General features: G+C 42.7%; 7 long non-coding RNA genes across 7 annotated transcripts; all 7 read left to right on the top strand.

Annotated features, from left to right (window-relative positions):
* Positions 1-208: 208 nt before the first annotated feature.
* Positions 209-645, top strand: LOC118217238. The gene is made up of 2 exons (XR_004763141.1): positions 209-463; positions 556-645. It is a non-coding gene; the product is annotated as an uncharacterized LOC118217238 (long non-coding RNA).
* A 1,621-nt stretch (positions 646-2,266) lies between these two features.
* On the top strand, positions 2,267-2,705 carry LOC118217404. The gene is made up of 2 exons (XR_004763174.1): positions 2,267-2,523; positions 2,616-2,705. It is a non-coding gene; the product is annotated as an uncharacterized LOC118217404 (long non-coding RNA).
* A 1,793-nt stretch (positions 2,706-4,498) lies between these two features.
* Positions 4,499-4,767, top strand: LOC118215931. Its single transcript, XR_004762937.1, has 2 exons — positions 4,499-4,585; positions 4,678-4,767. It is a non-coding gene; the product is annotated as an uncharacterized LOC118215931 (long non-coding RNA).
* A 1,794-nt stretch (positions 4,768-6,561) lies between these two features.
* Positions 6,562-6,830, top strand: LOC118215929. The gene is made up of 2 exons (XR_004762936.1): positions 6,562-6,648; positions 6,741-6,830. It is a non-coding gene; the product is annotated as an uncharacterized LOC118215929 (long non-coding RNA).
* A 1,794-nt stretch (positions 6,831-8,624) lies between these two features.
* Positions 8,625-8,893, top strand: LOC118216353. The gene is made up of 2 exons (XR_004763000.1): positions 8,625-8,711; positions 8,804-8,893. It is a non-coding gene; the product is annotated as an uncharacterized LOC118216353 (long non-coding RNA).
* A 6,144-nt stretch (positions 8,894-15,037) lies between these two features.
* LOC118216354 lies at positions 15,038-15,306 on the top strand. The gene is made up of 2 exons (XR_004763001.1): positions 15,038-15,124; positions 15,217-15,306. It is a non-coding gene; the product is annotated as an uncharacterized LOC118216354 (long non-coding RNA).
* Positions 15,307-17,100: 1,794 nt separating this feature from the next.
* Positions 17,101-17,369, top strand: LOC118216352. The gene is made up of 2 exons (XR_004762999.1): positions 17,101-17,187; positions 17,280-17,369. It is a non-coding gene; the product is annotated as an uncharacterized LOC118216352 (long non-coding RNA).
* The last annotated feature ends 131 nt before the right edge of the window (positions 17,370-17,500 follow it).

The following is a 17,500-nucleotide window of genomic DNA, read 5'->3' on the forward strand; positions in this document are numbered from 1 at the left end:
CTGGCTTGTTAACCAGAATTAGTCACGTTAAAGGGTTTCTGGCCAGTTAATTATTAGCTAATACGATTAATTTAATCATTTATGTCCAAAGGTTTAAAAGATGTGACCTGACAGTCCAGCAGACAAACGTTTTACATGAGTTACAACAGTGTAGCTGTGTTTTTGCACAAGTCTGTCAAATAGTAATGGCATCTCTGTGGGTCCTTTAAAAATTCAAGTGTTTAAATTGCATGAAAGGAACTTAAAATGTAAGCACTGCAATGGAGTGTGAGTACACGTGTGTCCGGACACGCCGAGGGACCCCTACAAGTCAAAGGACAGGAGCAGGAATCGAGCGGGTTCCATAAAATATTGCTTTCTGCGGCAGGTGCTCTTGTTGCAATTTTGCAGAGATGAAGAGGAGGGCCGGCCCCAGCCAAAGCAGTCCTTCCTGCCACCGAGGCCTGCCTCGCAAAGTTCTGAGGTGAGATGGTGTATCTTTATTGTTTGTGTTTAATGCTGGCTTAAAAGAAGTTGACGCGAAACTAATTGTAACGCGTTCTCTTTATTCTGCAGCTGCCGATTCCTGAGTTGCCGTGCGGCCTTCTCGAGGGAACAGCGGGAGCGGATTGGTCGGGCGCTGTATGTATTGTATGAGAAATGTACTGGATCAATAAACACGCACAGATGAAGTGCTAAAAGCCAATACTGCGTCTGTGAATGCATTCTAATAGCAATAGATCTGTTTAGAATTGACTGTTCGGGCTGTTTCGTTGACATTTCAAGTGGCACGTTTACAGACTGTAGTGGTTGTACTGTATACAGCATTCACCTTTACAATTCCTCACATTCCTTATTTCAAGTGACTTTCATTCAAACATTCATTACATCATTTACACTGGTTGACTCCATTTATTGAACATGTCCTTCATTTTTTTCCTTTAGCATTCGAACATGCAAGCAAATTGGGCCCTTTCCTTCCAGGGGTCACACTGACATTTGTGCATTCAACTTTACAGATCCTGACATTCCTCATTTCAAGTGCAAACATTCGTTACATTTACACCGGTTGACATTTGTGACATTTCCTTCATTTATTCAAATATATTTCCTTCAAATATATTCCTTCAAATATTTCCTTCAAATATATTCCTTCATATATTTTCCTTTCATTTAAACATCCACCCAAGCAAATTGGGCCCTTTCCTTCCGGGAGGAACGACCAGGCTTGAACCCGCGACCTTCCGTTCCCGAGTCCTGCTCGCGCCCCCTTTTTCCTCTCTTCCCCCGCGAGCCCCTCCTTTCTCTACAGAGAAGAATGAGCAGTGGCCTCTTTGCCTAAAACAGCGCCATCTTCTCTGTTTCAATTGTTTCATTTGTTCCAATTACACAGCCAATCGGAGGCCGCCCTCGTTTCAATTTCTCCAGTTTGCATGCTTTTTGCGCCCAATCGGGAGGCCCGCTTGTTTCAATTTCGTCACGTGGTATCTGCTCTCCTTTCCGCCGTTTCAAATGGCACTTCGGGAAGTGCCGTAGGTGACCGGAGTTATGCGACAGGAGCGCGTTTTTACTAAGTTTTTGAATTAATTAGACATTAAACATATAGAAACGTTCATATTTACGTGTTCGCATTGTTTATAACTTGCTAGCCAGCTGGCTGTCACGCCGTTTTTCTCTCTTTTAAAAGCAGCGTTAGCGTTTATATCGTCAAAAACGGCAGCTAGCTATATTAGCTATCGCCTGTTTCAGTAAGTTAATGAATGAACTTTATATTAAAAATATTGAAACGTTCATATTTGCGCGTTCGAAATGTTTAGAACTTGCTAGCCAGCTGGCTGTCGCGCCGTTTTTCTCTCTTTTAAAAGCAACGTAAGCGTTTAAATCACCTACAATGGCAGCTGCCAATATTAGCTAACGAACGAATGAATGAATAATCAATCGTTCAATAACTTTGCAGTTGTCAGCGCGTTGCGTGTGCGCTTTTACCTATGAAATATGTCGTAAGACACATTTGGCATGTCCTGTGCTTCATTTTTCATTATAAAACGTAGCATTCTCTTGCTTGCAATGTGTACATCTGCCTGGCTTGTTAACCAGAATTAGTCACGTTAAAGGGTTTCTGGCCAGTTAATTATTAGCTAATACGATTAATTTAATCATTTATGTCCAAAGGTTTAAAAGATGTGACCTGACAGTCCAGCAGACAAACGTTTTACATGAGTTACAACAGTGTAGCTGTGTTTTTGCACAAGTCTGTCAAATAGTAATGGCATCTCTGTGGGTCCTTTAAAAATTCAAGTGTTTAAATTGCATGAAAGGAACTTAAAATGTAAGCACTGCAATGGAGTGTGAGTACATGTGTGTCCGGACACGCCGAGCGACCCCTACAAGTCAAAGGACAGGAGCAGGAATCGAGCGGGTTCCATAAAATATCGCTTTCTGCGGCAGGTGCTCTTGTTGCAATTTTGCAGAGATGAAGAGGAGGGCCGACCCCAGCCAAAGCAGTCCTTCCTGCCACCGAGGCCTGCCTCGCAAAGTTCTGAGGTGAGACGGTGTATCTTTATTGTTTGTGTTTAATGCTGGCTTAAAAGAAGTTGACGCGAAACTAATTGTAACGCGTTCTCTTTATTCTGCAGCTGCCGATTCCTGAGTTGCCGTGCGGCCTTCTCGAGGGAACAGCGGGAGCGGATTGGTCGGGCGCTGTATGTATTGTATGAGAAATGTACTGGATCAATAAACACGCACAGATGAAGTGCTAAAAGCCAATACTGCGTCTGTGAATGCATTCTAATAGCAATAGATCTGTTTAGAATTGACTGTTCGGGCTGTTTCGTTGACATTTCAAGTGGCACATTTACAGACTGTAGTGGTTGTACTGTATACAGCATTCACCTTTACAATTCCTCACATTCCTTATTTCAAGTGACTTTCATTCAAACATTCATTACATCATTTACACTGGTTGACTCCATTTATTGAACATGTCCTTCATTTTTTTCCTTTAGCATTCGAACATGCAAGCAAATTGGGCCCTTTCCTTCCAGGGGTCACACTGACATTTGTGCATTCAACTTTACAATTCCTGACATTCCTCATTTCAAGTGCAAACATTCGTTACATCATTTACACCGGTTGACATTTGTGACATTTCCTTCATTTATTCAAATATATTTCCTTCAAATATATTCCTTCATATATTTCCTTCAAATATATTCCTTCATATATTTTCCTTTCATTTAAACATCCACCCAAGCAAATTGGGCCCTTTCCTTCCGGGAGGAACGACCAGGCTTGAACCCGCGACCTTCCGTTCCCGAGTCCTGCTCGCGCCCCCTTTTTCCTCTCCTCCCCCGCGAGCCCCTCCTTTCTCTACAGAGAAGAATGAGCAGTGGCCTCTTTGCCTAAAACAGCGCCATCTTCTCTGTTTCAATTGTTTCATTTGTTCCAATTACACAGCCAATCGGAGGCCGCCCTCGTTTCAATTTCTCCAGTTTACGTGCTTTTTGCGTCCAATCGGGAGGCCCGCTTGTTTCAATTTCGTCACGTGGTATCTGCTCTCCTTTCCGCCGTTTCAAATGGCACTTCGGGAAGTGCCGTAGGTGACCGGAGTTATGCGACGGGAGCGCGTTTTTACTAAGTTTTTGAATTAATTAGACATTAAAAATATAGAAACGTTCATATTTACGTGTTCGCATTGTTTATAACTTGCTAGCCAGCTGGCTGTCACGCCGTTTTTCTCTTTTTAAAAGCAGCGTTAGCGTTTATATCGTCAAAAACGGCAGCTAGCTATATTAGCTATCGCCTGTTTCAGTAAGTTAATGAATGAACTTTATATTAAAAATATTGAAACGTTCATATTTGCGCGTTCGAAATGTTTAGAACTTGCTAGCCAGCTGGCTGTCGCGCCGTTTTTCTCTCTTTTAAAAGCAACGTAAGCGTTTAAATCACCTACAATGGCAGCTGCCAATATTAGCTAACGAACGAATGAATGAATAATCAATCGTTCAATAACTTTGCAGTTGTCAGCGCGTTGCGTGTGCGCTTTTACCTATGAAATATGTCGTAAGACACATTTGGCATGTCCTGTGCTTCATTTTTCATTATAAAACGTAGCATTCTCTTGCTTGCAATGTGTACATCTGCCTGGCTTGTTAACCAGAATTAGTCACGTTAAAGGGTTTCTGGCCAGTTAATTATTAGCTAATACGATTAATTTAATCATTTATGTCCAAAGGTTTAAAAGATGTGACCTGACAGTCCAGCAGACAAACGTTTTACATGAGTTACAACAGTGTAGCTGTGTTTTTGCACAAGTCTGTCAAATAGTAATGGCATCTCTGTGGGTCCTTTAAAAATTCAAGTGTTTAAATTGCATGAAAGGAACTTAAAATGTAAGCACTGCAATGGAGTGTGAGTACACGTGTGTCCGGACACGCCGAGGGACCCCTACAAGTCAAAGGACAGGAGCAGGAATCGAGCGGGTTCCATAAAATATCGCTTTCTGCGGCAGGTGCTCTTGTTGCAATTTTGCAGAGATGAAGAGGAGGGCCGACCCCAGCCAAAGCAGTCCTTCCTGCCACCGAGGCCTGCCTCGCAAAGTTCTGAGGTGAGACGGTGTATCTTTATTGTTTGTGTTTAATGCTGGCTTAAAAGAAGTTGACGCGAAACTAATTGTAACGCGTTCTCTTTATTCTGCAGCTGCCGATTCCTGAGTTGCCGTGCGGCCTTCTCGAGGGAACAGCGGGAGCGGATTGGTCGGGCGCTGTATGTATTGTATGAGAAATGTACTGGATCAATAAACACGCACAGATGAAGTGCTAAAAGCCAATACTGCGTCTGTGAATGCATTCTAATAGCAATAGATCTGTTTAGAATTGACTGTTCGGGCTGTTTCGTTGACATTTCAAGTGGCACGTTTACAGACTGTAGTGGTTGTACTGTATACAGCATTCACCTTTACAATTCCTCACATTCCTTATTTCAAGTGACTTTCATTCAAACATTCATTACATCATTTACACTGGTTGACTCCATTTATTGAACATGTCCTTCATTTTTTTCCTTTAGCATTCGAACATGCAAGCAAATTGGGCCCTTTCCTTCCAGGGGTCACACTGACATTTGTGCATTCAACTTTACAATTCCTGACATTCCTCATTTCAAGTGCAAACATTCGTTACATCATTTACACCGGTTGACATTTGTGACATTTCCTTCATTTATTCAAATATATTTCCTTCAAATATATTCCTTCATATATTTCCTTCAAATATATTCCTTCATATATTTTCCTTTCATTTAAACATCCACCCAAGCAAATTGGGCCCTTTCCTTCCGGGAGGAACGACCAGGCTTGAACCCGCGACCTTCCGTTTCCCGAGTCCTGCTCGCGCCCCCTTTTTCCTCTCTTCCCCCGCGAGCCCCTCCTTTCTCTACAGAGAAGAATGAGCAGTGGCCTCTTTGCCTAAAACAGCGCCATCTTCTCTGTTTCAATTGTTTCATTTGTTCCAATTACACAGCCAATCGGAGGCCGCCCTCGTTTCAATTTCTCCAGTTTGCATGCTTTTTGCGCCCAATCGGGAGGCCCGCTTGTTTCAATTTCGTCACGTGGTATCTGCTCTCCTTTCCGCCGTTTCAAATGGCACTTCGGGAAGTGCCGTAGGTGACCGGAGTTATGCGACGGGAGCGCGTTTTTACTAAGTTTTTGAATTAATTAGACATTAAAAATATAGAAACGTTCATATTTACGTGTTCGCATTGTTTATAACTTGCTAGCCAGCTGGCTGTCACGCCGTTTTTCTCTTTTTAAAAGCAGCGTTAGCGTTTATATCGTCAAAAACGGCAGCTAGCTATATTAGCTATCGCCTGTTTCAGTAAGTTAATGAATGAACTTTATATTAAAAATATTGAAACGTTCATATTTGCGCGTTCGAAATGTTTAGAACTTGCTAGCCAGCTGGCTGTCGCGCCGTTTTTCTCTCTTTTAAAAGCAACGTAAGCGTTTAAATCACCTACAATGGCAGCTGCCAATATTAGCTAACGAACGAATGAATGAATAATCAATCGTTCAATAACTTTGCAGTTGTCAGCGCGTTGCGTGTGCGCTTTTACCTATGAAATATGTCGTAAGACACATTTGGCATGTCCTGTGCTTCATTTTTCATTATAAAACGTAGCATTCTCTTGCTTGCAATGTGTACATCTGCCTGGCTTGTTAACCAGAATTAGTCACGTTAAAGGGTTTCTGGCCAGTTAATTATTAGCTAATACGATTAATTTAATCATTTATGTCCAAAGGTTTAAAAGATGTGACCTGACAGTCCAGCAGACAAACGTTTTACATGAGTTACAACAGTGTAGCTGTGTTTTTGCACAAGTCTGTCAAATAGTAATGGCATCTCTGTGGGTCCTTTAAAAATTCAAGTGTTTAAATTGCATGAAAGGAACTTAAAATGTAAGCACTGCAATGGAGTGTGAGTACACGTGTGTCCGGACACGCCGAGGGACCCCTACAAGTCAAAGGACAGGAGCAGGAATCGAGCGGGTTCCATAAAATATCGCTTTCTGCGGCAGGTGCTCTTGTTGCAATTTTGCAGAGATGAAGAGGAGGGCCGACCCCAGCCAAAGCAGTCCTTCCTGCCACCGAGGCCTGCCTCGCAAAGTTCTGAGGTGAGACGGTGTATCTTTATTGTTTGTGTTTAATGCTGGCTTAAAAGAAGTTGACGCGAAACTAATTGTAACGCGTTCTCTTTATTCTGCAGCTGCCGATTCCTGAGTTGCCGTGCGGCCTTCTCGAGGGAACAGCGGGAGCGGATTGGTCGGGCGCTGTATGTATTGTATGAGAAATGTACTGGATCAATAAACACGCACAGATGAAGTGCTAAAAGCCAATACTGCGTCTGTGAATGCATTCTAATAGCAATAGATCTGTTTAGAATTGACTGTTCGGGCTGTTTCGTTGACATTTCAAGTGGCACGTTTACAGACTGTAGTGGTTGTACTGTATACAGCATTCACCTTTACAATTCCTCACATTCCTTATTTCAAGTGACTTTCATTCAAACATTCATTACATCATTTACACTGGTTGACTCCATTTATTGAACATGTCCTTCATTTTTTTCCTTTAGCATTCGAACATGCAAGCAAATTGGGCCCTTTCCTTCCAGGGGTCACACTGACATTTGTGCATTCAACTTTACAATTCCTGACATTCCTCATTTCAAGTGCAAACATTCGTTACATCATTTACACCGGTTGACATTTGTGACATTTCCTTCATTTATTCAAATATATTTCCTTCAAATATATTCCTTCATATATTTCCTTCAAATATATTCCTTCATATATTTTCCTTTCATTTAAACATCCACCCAAGCAAATTGGGCCCTTTCCTTCCGGGAGGAACGACCAGGCTTGAACCCGCGACCTTCCGTTCCCGAGTCCTGCTCGCGCCCCCTTTTTCCTCTCCTCCCCCGCGAGCCCCTCCTTTCTCTACAGAGAAGAATGAGCAGTGGCCTTTGCGCCTAAAACAGCGCCATCTTCTCTGTTTCAATTGTTTCATTTGTTCCAATTACACAGCCAATCGGAGGCCGCCCTCGTTTCAATTTCTCCAGTTTACGTGCTTTTTGCGTCCAATCGGGAGGCCCGCTTGTTTCAATTTCGTCACGTGGTATCTGCTCTCCTTTCCGCCGTTTCAAATGGCACTTCGGGAAGTGCCGTAGGTGACCGGAGTTATGCGACGGGAGCGCGTTTTTACTAAGTTTTTGAATTAATTAGACATTAAAAATATAGAAACGTTCATATTTACGTGTTCGCATTGTTTATAACTTGCTAGCCAGCTGGCTGTCACGCCGTTTTTCTCTTTTTTAAAAGCAGCGTTAGCGTTTATATCGTCAAAAACGGCAGCTAGCTATATTAGCTATCGCCTGTTTCAGTAAGTTAATGAATGAACTTTATATTAAAAATATTGAAACGTTCATATTTGCGCGTTCGAAATGTTTAGAACTTGCTAGCCAGCTGGCTGTCGCGCCGTTTTTCTCTCTTTTAAAAGCAACGTAAGCGTTTAAATCACCTACAATGGCAGCTGCCAATATTAGCTAACGAACGAATGAATGAATAATCAATCGTTCAATAACTTTGCAGTTGTCAGCGCGTTGCGTGTGCGCTTTTACCTATGAAATATGTCGTAAGACACATTTGGCATGTCCTGTGCTTCATTTTTCATTATAAAACGTAGCATTCTCTTGCTTGCAATGTGTACATCTGCCTGGCTTGTTAACCAGAATTAGTCACGTTAAAGGGTTTCTGGCCAGTTAATTATTAGCTAATACGATTAATTTAATCATTTATGTCCAAAGGTTTAAAAGATGTGACCTGACAGTCCAGCAGACAAACGTTTTACATGAGTTACAACAGTGTAGCTGTGTTTTTGCACAAGTCTGTCAAATAGTAATGGCATCTCTGTGGGTCCTTTAAAAATTCAAGTGTTTAAATTGCATGAAAGGAACTTAAAATGTAAGCACTGCAATGGAGTGTGAGTACACGTGTGTCCGGACACGCCGAGGGACCCCTACAAGTCAAAGGACAGGAGCAGGAATCGAGCGGGTTCCATAAAATATCGCTTTCTGCGGCAGGTGCTCTTGTTGCAATTTTGCAGAGATGAAGAGGAGGGCCGACCCCAGCCAAAGCAGTCCTTCCTGCCACCGAGGCCTGCCTCGCAAAGTTCTGAGGTGAGACGGTGTATCTTTATTGTTTGTGTTTAATGCTGGCTTAAAAGAAGTTGACGCGAAACTAATTGTAACGCGTTCTCTTTATTCTGCAGCTGCCGATTCCTGAGTTGCCGTGCGGCCTTCTCGAGGGAACAGCGGGAGCGGATTGGTCGGGCGCTGTATGTATTGTATGAGAAATGTACTGGATCAATAAACACGCACAGATGAAGTGCTAAAAGCCAATACTGCGTCTGTGAATGCATTCTAATAGCAATAGATCTGTTTAGAATTGACTGTTCGGGCTGTTTCGTTGACATTTCAAGTGGCACGTTTACAGACTGTAGTGGTTGTACTGTATACAGCATTCACCTTTACAATTCCTCACATTCCTTATTTCAAGTGACTTTCATTCAAACATTCATTACATCATTTACACTGGTTGACTCCATTTATTGAACATGTCCTTCATTTTTTTCCTTTAGCATTCGAACATGCAAGCAAATTGGGCCCTTTCCTTCCAGGGGTCACACTGACATTTGTGCATTCAACTTTACAATTCCTGACATTCCTCATTTCAAGTGCAAACATTCGTTACATCATTTACACCGGTTGACATTTGTGACATTTCCTTCATTTATTCAAATATATTTCCTTCAAATATATTCCTTCATATATTTCCTTCAAATATATTCCTTCATATATTTTCCTTTCATTTAAACATCCACCCAAGCAAATTGGGCCCTTTCCTTCCGGGAGGAACGACCAGGCTTGAACCCGCGACCTTCCGTTCCCGAGTCCTGCTCGCGCCCCCTTTTTCCTCTCCTCCCCCGCGAGCCCCTCCTTTCTCTACAGAGAAGAATGAGCAGTGGCCTCCTTTGCTAAAACAGCGCCATCTTCTCTGTTTCAATTGTTTCATTTGTTCCAATTACACAGCCAATCGGAGGCCGCCCTCGTTTCAATTTCTCCAGTTTACGTGCTTTTTGCGTCCAATCGGGAGGCCCGCTTGTTTCAATTTCGTCACGTGGTATCTGCTCTCCGAGTCGGCACTTCCGCAAATGCGATTGATGACGATATTCTGGATCTGCAGTAATTGCAGCAGTCGGCCAACCTTCAAGTACGTTTACGAACGAACGTTATATTAAAAATAGAAGAGTCATTTAAATTTCCATATTGACAATGGTCAGAGCCAGCTAGCCAGCTCGCTTTCGTGTCGTTTTTCGGTCTGTTAAAGGCAACGTTGATACAGTGCGTGTCACCTAAAACGGCAATACAAGTGAGCGCGGTTTCAGTAAGTTTCAGAATGAACTTTATATTAAAAATATAGAATCGTTCATGTTTGCATGTTCGCAGTGTTTAGAACTGGCTAGCCAGCTGGCTGTCGTGCCGTTTTTCTCTCTCTTTTAAAGGCAACGTAAGCGTTTATATCACCTAAAACGACAGCTAGTAATATTAGCTATCACCTGTTTCAGTAAGTTTTTGAATGAATTTTACATTAAAAATACAGAATCGTTCACAGCTGGCTGTCACGCTGTTTTTCTTTCTCTTTTAAATGCAACATACGCGTTCACATCAACTAGTAATAAAAGTGAACATAATAAGAAAGAATAAATTCATAAAATTACAGTTGTACCAGCACATTGTGCATGTCTATATATATAATTGTTATTTTTTTTAACCAGTCATAAATATTTCAATATTTCGTATGACAAAGCTGGCGTGTACCCTTTTTCGTTTTTATGGCAAAACGTTCTCTTGCCTGAATCAGCGTGTCACATTAGCCATTTGAAGCGGTTTTCTTTGCCAGTTAATACGAATGATGTAATTACTGTTTCATTTCAGTGCAGCAGGCAAACGTGGTCCATGAATTACAACAGTGTCGCTAGCTGCGGTTTTTCAAAGGCTTGTCAACGACTAAGGGCACCTCGGTAGCTCTTTTGAAACGACATTTAAAATAAAGTAAATACAACAGAATGAATGAAAATACTCTGCGTAACTTCCCATGTGCAAGAAGCTTACGATAAGCGTATGTTTTCCTGTGTACACAGCACTTTGCGAGACAAACTAACCGTGTAAGCGCTACAGTGAAGCGCGTCTGTCGGCGTATGCGATTGACTGACTGATTGTTTCAGACAAGTTCTCGCCTGTGAGCGCTGTACTGTTCTGAAATCAAACTCCAACCCAGCAAAGTAGTATATGAATTCTTTAGCGAGCTTGTTAGACTTCAGTTGTGCATGTTTCTCTCTCGGCTACCGCAGCCATCCTCTCGGGTTCTAATAGTCTCACGGTTTTTCCAAGCATAGCCGGCTACCACCGTGAACCACGAGCGCCATCTCGTGGACAGAATAAAGCACTATCAAATTCCAAAGCAAGAAGCATCACATGCATTTATAAGCCATAAACATTACAAGTGCTTGTCTTAATTATTAATACCCTTTCTGTCAAACAGGGAAGACCCGGTCTTCTAGAGACTCGGGGTCCTGGCTGACTCGCGTCCTGGATTTAGGGTTAGGGTTCGGCGAGTCTGGACGAGGACAGCGTAGGGGGTCCACCCATGGGGAAAGGTCACTCGGGCCTGACGCGGGGAGGAAAAATATGGAACGCTTCACGAATTTGCGTGTCATCCTTGCGCAACGCCGAGGGACCCCTACAAGTCAAAGGACAGGAGCAGGAATCGAGCGGGTTCCATAAAATATCGCTTTCTGCGGCAGGTGCTCTTGTTGCAATTTTGCAGAGATGAAGAGGAGGGCCGGCCCCAGCCAAAGCGGTCCTTCCTGCCACCGAGGCCTGCCTCGCAAAGTTCTGAGGTGAGATGGTGTATCTTTATTGTTTGTGTTTAACGCTGGCTTAAAAGAAGTTGACGCGAAACTAATTGTAACGCGTTCTCTTTATTCTGCAGCTGCCGATTCCTGAGTTGCCGTGCGGCCTTCTCGAGGGAACAGCGGGAGCGGATTGGTCGGGCGCTGTATGTATTGTATGAGAAATGTACTGGATCAATAAACACGCACAGATGAAGTGCTAAAAGCCAATACTGCGTCTGTGAATGCATTCTAATAGCAATAGATCTGTTTAGAATTGACTGTTCGGGCTGTTTAGTTGACATTTCAAGTGGCACGTTTACAGACTGTAGTGGTTGTACTGTATACAGCATTCACCTTTACAATTCCTCACATTCCTTATTTCAAGTGACTTTCATTCAAACATTCATTACATCATTTACACTGGTTGACTCCATTTATTGAACATGTCCTTCATTTTTTCCATTTTTCCCTTTAGCATTCGAACATGCAAGCAAATTGGGCCCTTTCCTTCCAGGGGTCACACTGACATTTGTGCATTCAACTTTACAATTCCTGACATTCCTCATTTCAAGTGCAAACATTCGTTACATCATTTACACCGGTTGACATTTGTGACATTTCCTTCAAATATATTCCTTCATATATTTCCTTCAAATATATTCCTTCATATATTTTCCTTTCTTTTTTCCCCTTTTCCTTTCATTTAAACATCCACCCAAGCAAATTGGGCCCTTTCCTTCCGGGAGGAACGACCAGGCTTGAACCTACGACCTCGCGTTCCCGAGTCCTGCTCGCGCCCCCTTTTTCCTCTCCTCCCCCGCGAGCCCCTCCTTTCTCTACAGAGAAGAATGAGCAGTGGCCTTTGCGCCTAAAACAGCGCCATCTTCTCTGTTTCAATTGTTTCATTTGTTCCAATTACACGGCCAATCGGAGGCCGCCCTCGTTTCAATTTCTCCAGTTTACATGCTTTTTGCGCCCAATCGGGAGGCCCGCTTGTTTCAATTTCGTCACGTGGTATCGACTCTCCCTTCCGCCGTTTCAAATGGCACTTCGGGAAGTGCCGTGAATCCCCGGAGTTCTGCGACGGGAGCGCGGTTTTACTAAGTTTTTTAATTAATTTTACATTAAAAATATAGAAGCGTTCATATTTACGTGTTCGCGGTGTTTAGAACTGGCTAGCCAGCTGGCTGTCACGCCGTTTTTCTCTCTTTTAAAAGCAGCGTAAGCGTTTATATCGTCAAAAACGGCTAGCTAGCTATATTAGCTATCGCCTGTTTCAGTAAGTTTTTGAATGAACTTTACATTAAAAATACAGAATCGTTCACAGCTGGTTGTCATGCTGTTTTTCTCTCTCTTTTAAATGCAACATAAGCGTTTACATCAACTAGTAATAAAAGTGAACATAATAAGAAAGAATAAATTCATAGAATTACAGCACCAGCACATTGTGCATGTCTATATATATATATAATTGTTTTTTTTAACCAGTCATAAATATTTCAATATTTCGTATGACAAAACTGGCGTGTACCCTTTTTCGTTTTTATGGCAAAACGTTCTCTTGCCTGAATCAGCGTGTCACATTAGCCATTTGAAGCGGTTTTCTTTGCCAGTTAATACGAATGATGTAATTACTGTTTCATTTCAGTCCAGCAGGCAAACGTGGTCCATGAATTACAACAGTGTCGCTAGCTGCGGTTTTTCAAAGGCTTGTCAACGACTAAGGGCACCTCGGTAGCTCTTTTAAAACGACATTTAAAATAAAGTAAATACAACAAATGAATGAAAATTCTCTGCGTAACTTCCCATGTGCAAGAAGCTTATGATAAGCGTATGTTTTCCTGTGTACACAGCACTATGCGAAACAAACTAACCGTGTAACCGCTACAGTGAAGCGCGTCTGTCGGCATATGCGATTGACTGACTGATTGTTTCAGACAATTTCTCGCCTGTGAGTGCTGTACTGTTCTGAACTCCAACCCAGCAAAGTAGTATATGAATTCTTTAGCGAGCTTGTTAGACTTCAGTTGTGCATGTTTCTCTCTCGGCTACCGCAGCCATCCTCTCGGGCTCTAACAGTCTCACGGTTTTTCCAAGCATAGCCGGCTACCACCGTGAACCACGAGCGCCATCTCGTGGACAGAATAAAGCACTATCAAATTACAACATAAGAAGCATCACATGCATTTATAAGCCATAAACATTACAAGTGCTTGTCTTAATTATTAATACCCTTTCTGTCAAACAGGGAAGACCCGGTCTTCTAGAGACTCGGGGTCCTGGCTGACTCGCGTCCTGGATTTAGGGTTAGGGTTCGGCGAGTCTGGACGAGGACAGCGTAGGGGGTCGACCCATGGCGAAAGGTCACTCGGGCCTGACGCGGGGAGGAAAAATATGGAACGCTTCACGAATTTGCGTGTCATCCTTGCGCCTAAAACAGCGCCATCTTCTCTGTTTCAATTGTTTCATTTGTTCCAATTACACGGCCAATCGGAGGCCGCCCTCGTTTCAATTTCTCCAGTTTACGTGCTTTTTGCGTCCAATCGGGAGGCCCGCTTGTTTCAATTTCGTCACGTGGTATCTGCTCTCCTTTCCGCCGTTTCAAATGGCACTTCGGGAAGTGCCGTAGGTGACCGGAGTTATGCGACGGGAGCGCGTTTTTACTAAGTTTTTGAATTAATTAGACATTAAACATATAGAAACGTTCATATTTACGCGTTCGCATTGTTTATAACTTGCTAGCCAGCTGGCTGTCACGCCGTTTTTCTCTTTTTAAAAGCAGCGTTAGCGTTTATATCGTCAAAAACGGCAGCTAGCTATATTAGCTATCGCCTGTTTCAGTAAGTTAATGAATGAACTTTATATTAAAAATATTGAAACGTTCATATTTGCGCGTTCGAAATGTTTAGAACTTGCTAGCCAGCTGGCTGTCGCGCCGTTTTTCTCTCTTTTAAAAGCAACGTAAGCGTTTAAATCACCTACAATGGCAGCTGCCAATATTAGCTAACGAACGAATGAATGAATAATCAATCGTTCAATAACTTTGCAGTTGTCAGCGCGTTGCGTGTGCGCTTTTACCTATGAAATATGTCGTAAGACACATTTGGCATGTCCTGTGCTTCATTTTTCATTATAAAACGTAGCATTCTCTTGCTTGCAATGTGTACATCTGCCTGGCTTGTTAACCAGAATTAGTCACGTTAAAGGGTTTCTGGCCAGTTAATTATTAGCTAATACGATTAATTTAATCATTTATGTCCAAAGGTTTAAAAGATGTGACCTGACAGTCCAGCAGACAAACGTTTTACATGAGTTACAACAGTGTAGCTGTGTTTTTGCACAAGTCTGTCAAATAGTAATGGCATCTCTGTGGGTCCTTTAAAAATTCAAGTGTTTAAATTGCATGAAAGGAACTTAAAATGTAAGCACTGCAATGGAGTGTGAGTACACGTGTGTCCGGACACGCCGAGGGACCCCTACAAGTCAAAGGACAGGAGCAGGAATCGAGCGGGTTCCATAAAATATCGCTTTCTGCGGCAGGTGCTCTTGTTGCAATTTTGCAGAGATGAAGAGGAGGGCCGACCCCAGCCAAAGCAGTCCTTCCTGCCACCGAGGCCTGCCTCGCAAAGTTCTGAGGTGAGACGGTGTATCTTTATTGTTTGTGTTTAATGCTGGCTTAAAAGAAGTTGACGCGAAACTAATTGTAACGCGTTCTCTTTATTCTGCAGCTGCCGATTCCTGAGTTGCCGTGCGGCCTTCTCGAGGGAACAGCGGGAGCGGATTGGTCGGGCGCTGTATGTATTGTATGAGAAATGTACTGGATCAATAAACACGCACAGATGAAGTGCTAAAAGCCAATACTGCGTCTGTGAATGCATTCTAATAGCAATAGATCTGTTTAGAATTGACTGTTCGGGCTGTTTCGTTGACATTTCAAGTGGCACGTTTACAGACTGTAGTGGTTGTACTGTATACAGCATTCACCTTTACAATTCCTCACATTCCTTATTTCAAGTGACTTTCATTCAAACATTCATTACATCATTTACACTGGTTGACTCCATTTATTGAACATGTCCTTCATTTTTTTCCTTTAGCATTCGAACATGCAAGCAAATTGGGCCCTTTCCTTCCAGGGGTCACACTGACATTTGTGCATTCAACTTTACAATTCCTGACATTCCTCATTTCAAGTGCAAACATTCGTTACATCATTTACACCGGTTGACATTTGTGACATTTCCTTCATTTATTCAAATATATTTCCTTCAAATATATTCCTTCATATATTTCCTTCAAATATATTCCTTCATATATTTTCCTTTCATTTAAACATCCACCCAAGCAAATTGGGCCCTTTCCTTCCGGGAGGAACGACCAGGCTTGAACCCGCGACCTTCCGTTCCCGAGTCCTGCTCGCGCCCCCTTTTTCCTCTCTTCCCCCGCGAGCCCCTCCTTTCTCTACAGAGAAGAATGAGCAGTGGCCTCTTTGCCTAAAACAGCGCCATCTTCTCTGTTTCAATTGTTTCATTTGTTCCAATTACACAGCCAATCGGAGGCCGCCCTCGTTTCAATTTCTCCAGTTTGCATGCTTTTTGCGTCCAATCGGGAGGCCCGCTTGTTTCAATTTCGTCACGTGGTATCTGCTCTCCTTTCCGCCGTTTCAAATGGCACTTCGGGAAGTGCCGTAGGTGACCGGAGTTATGCGACAGGAGCGCGTTTTTACTAAGTTTTTGAATTAATTAGACATTAAACATATAGAAACGTTCATATTTACGTGTTCGCATTGTTTATAACTTGCTAGCCAGCTGGCTGTCACGCCGTTTTTCTCTTTTTAAAAGCAGCGTTAGCGTTTATATCGTCAAAAAACGGCAGCTAGCTATATTAGCTATCGCCTGTTTCAGTAAGTTAATGAATGAACTTTATATTAAAAATATTGAAACGTTCATATTTGCGCGTTCGAAATGTTTAGAACTTGCTAGCCAGCTGGCTGTCGCGCCGTTTTTCTCTCTTTTAAAAGCAACGTAAGCGTTTAAATCACCTACAATGGCAGCTGCCAATATTAGCTAACGAACGAATGAATGAATAATCAATCGTTCAATAACTTTGCAGTTGTCAGCGCGTTGCGTGTGCGCTTTTACCTATGAAATATGTCGTAAGACACATTTGGCATGTCCTGTGCTTCATTTTTCATTATAAAACGTAGCATTCTCTTGCTTGCAATGTGTACATCTGCCTGGCTTGTTAACCAGAATTAGTCACGTTAAAGGGTTTCTGGCCAGTTAATTATTAGCTAATACGATTAATTTAATCATTTATGTCCAAAGGTTTAAAAGATGTGACCTGACAGTCCAGCAGACAAACGTTTTACATGAGTTACAACAGTGTAGCTGTGTTTTTGCACAAGTCTGTCAAATAGTAATGGCATCTCTGTGGGTCCTTTAAAAATTCAAGTGTTTAAATTGCATGAAAGGAACTTAAAATGTAAGCACTGCAATGGAGTGTGAGTACACGTGTGTCCGGACACGCCGAGGGACCCCTACAAGTCAAAGGACAGGAGCAGGAATCGAGCGGGTTCCATAAAATATCGCTTTCTGCGGCAGGTGCTCTTGTTGCAATTTTGCAGAGATGAAGAGGAGGGCCGACCCCAGCCAAAGCAGTCCTTCCTGCCACCGAGGCCTGCCTCGCAAAGTTCTGAGGTGAGACGGTGTATCTTTATTGTTTGTGTTTAATGCTGGCTTAAAAGAAGTTGACGCGAAACTAATTGTAACGCGTTCTCTTTATTCTGCAGCTGCCGATTCCTGAGTTGCCGTGCGGCCTTCTCGAGGGAACAGCGGGAGCGGATTGGTCGGGCGCTGTATGTATTGTATGAGAAATGTACTGGATCAATAAACACGCACAGATGAAGTGCTAAAAGCCAATACTGCGTCTGTGAATGCATTCTAATAGCAATAGATCTGTTTAGAATTGACTGTTCGGGCTGTTTCGTTGACATTTCAAGTGGCACATTTA

Source organism: Anguilla anguilla, chromosome 17, assembly GCF_013347855.1.
Source record: "Anguilla anguilla isolate fAngAng1 chromosome 17, fAngAng1.pri, whole genome shotgun sequence".
Lineage (NCBI taxonomy): Eukaryota > Metazoa > Chordata > Actinopteri > Anguilliformes > Anguillidae > Anguilla > Anguilla anguilla.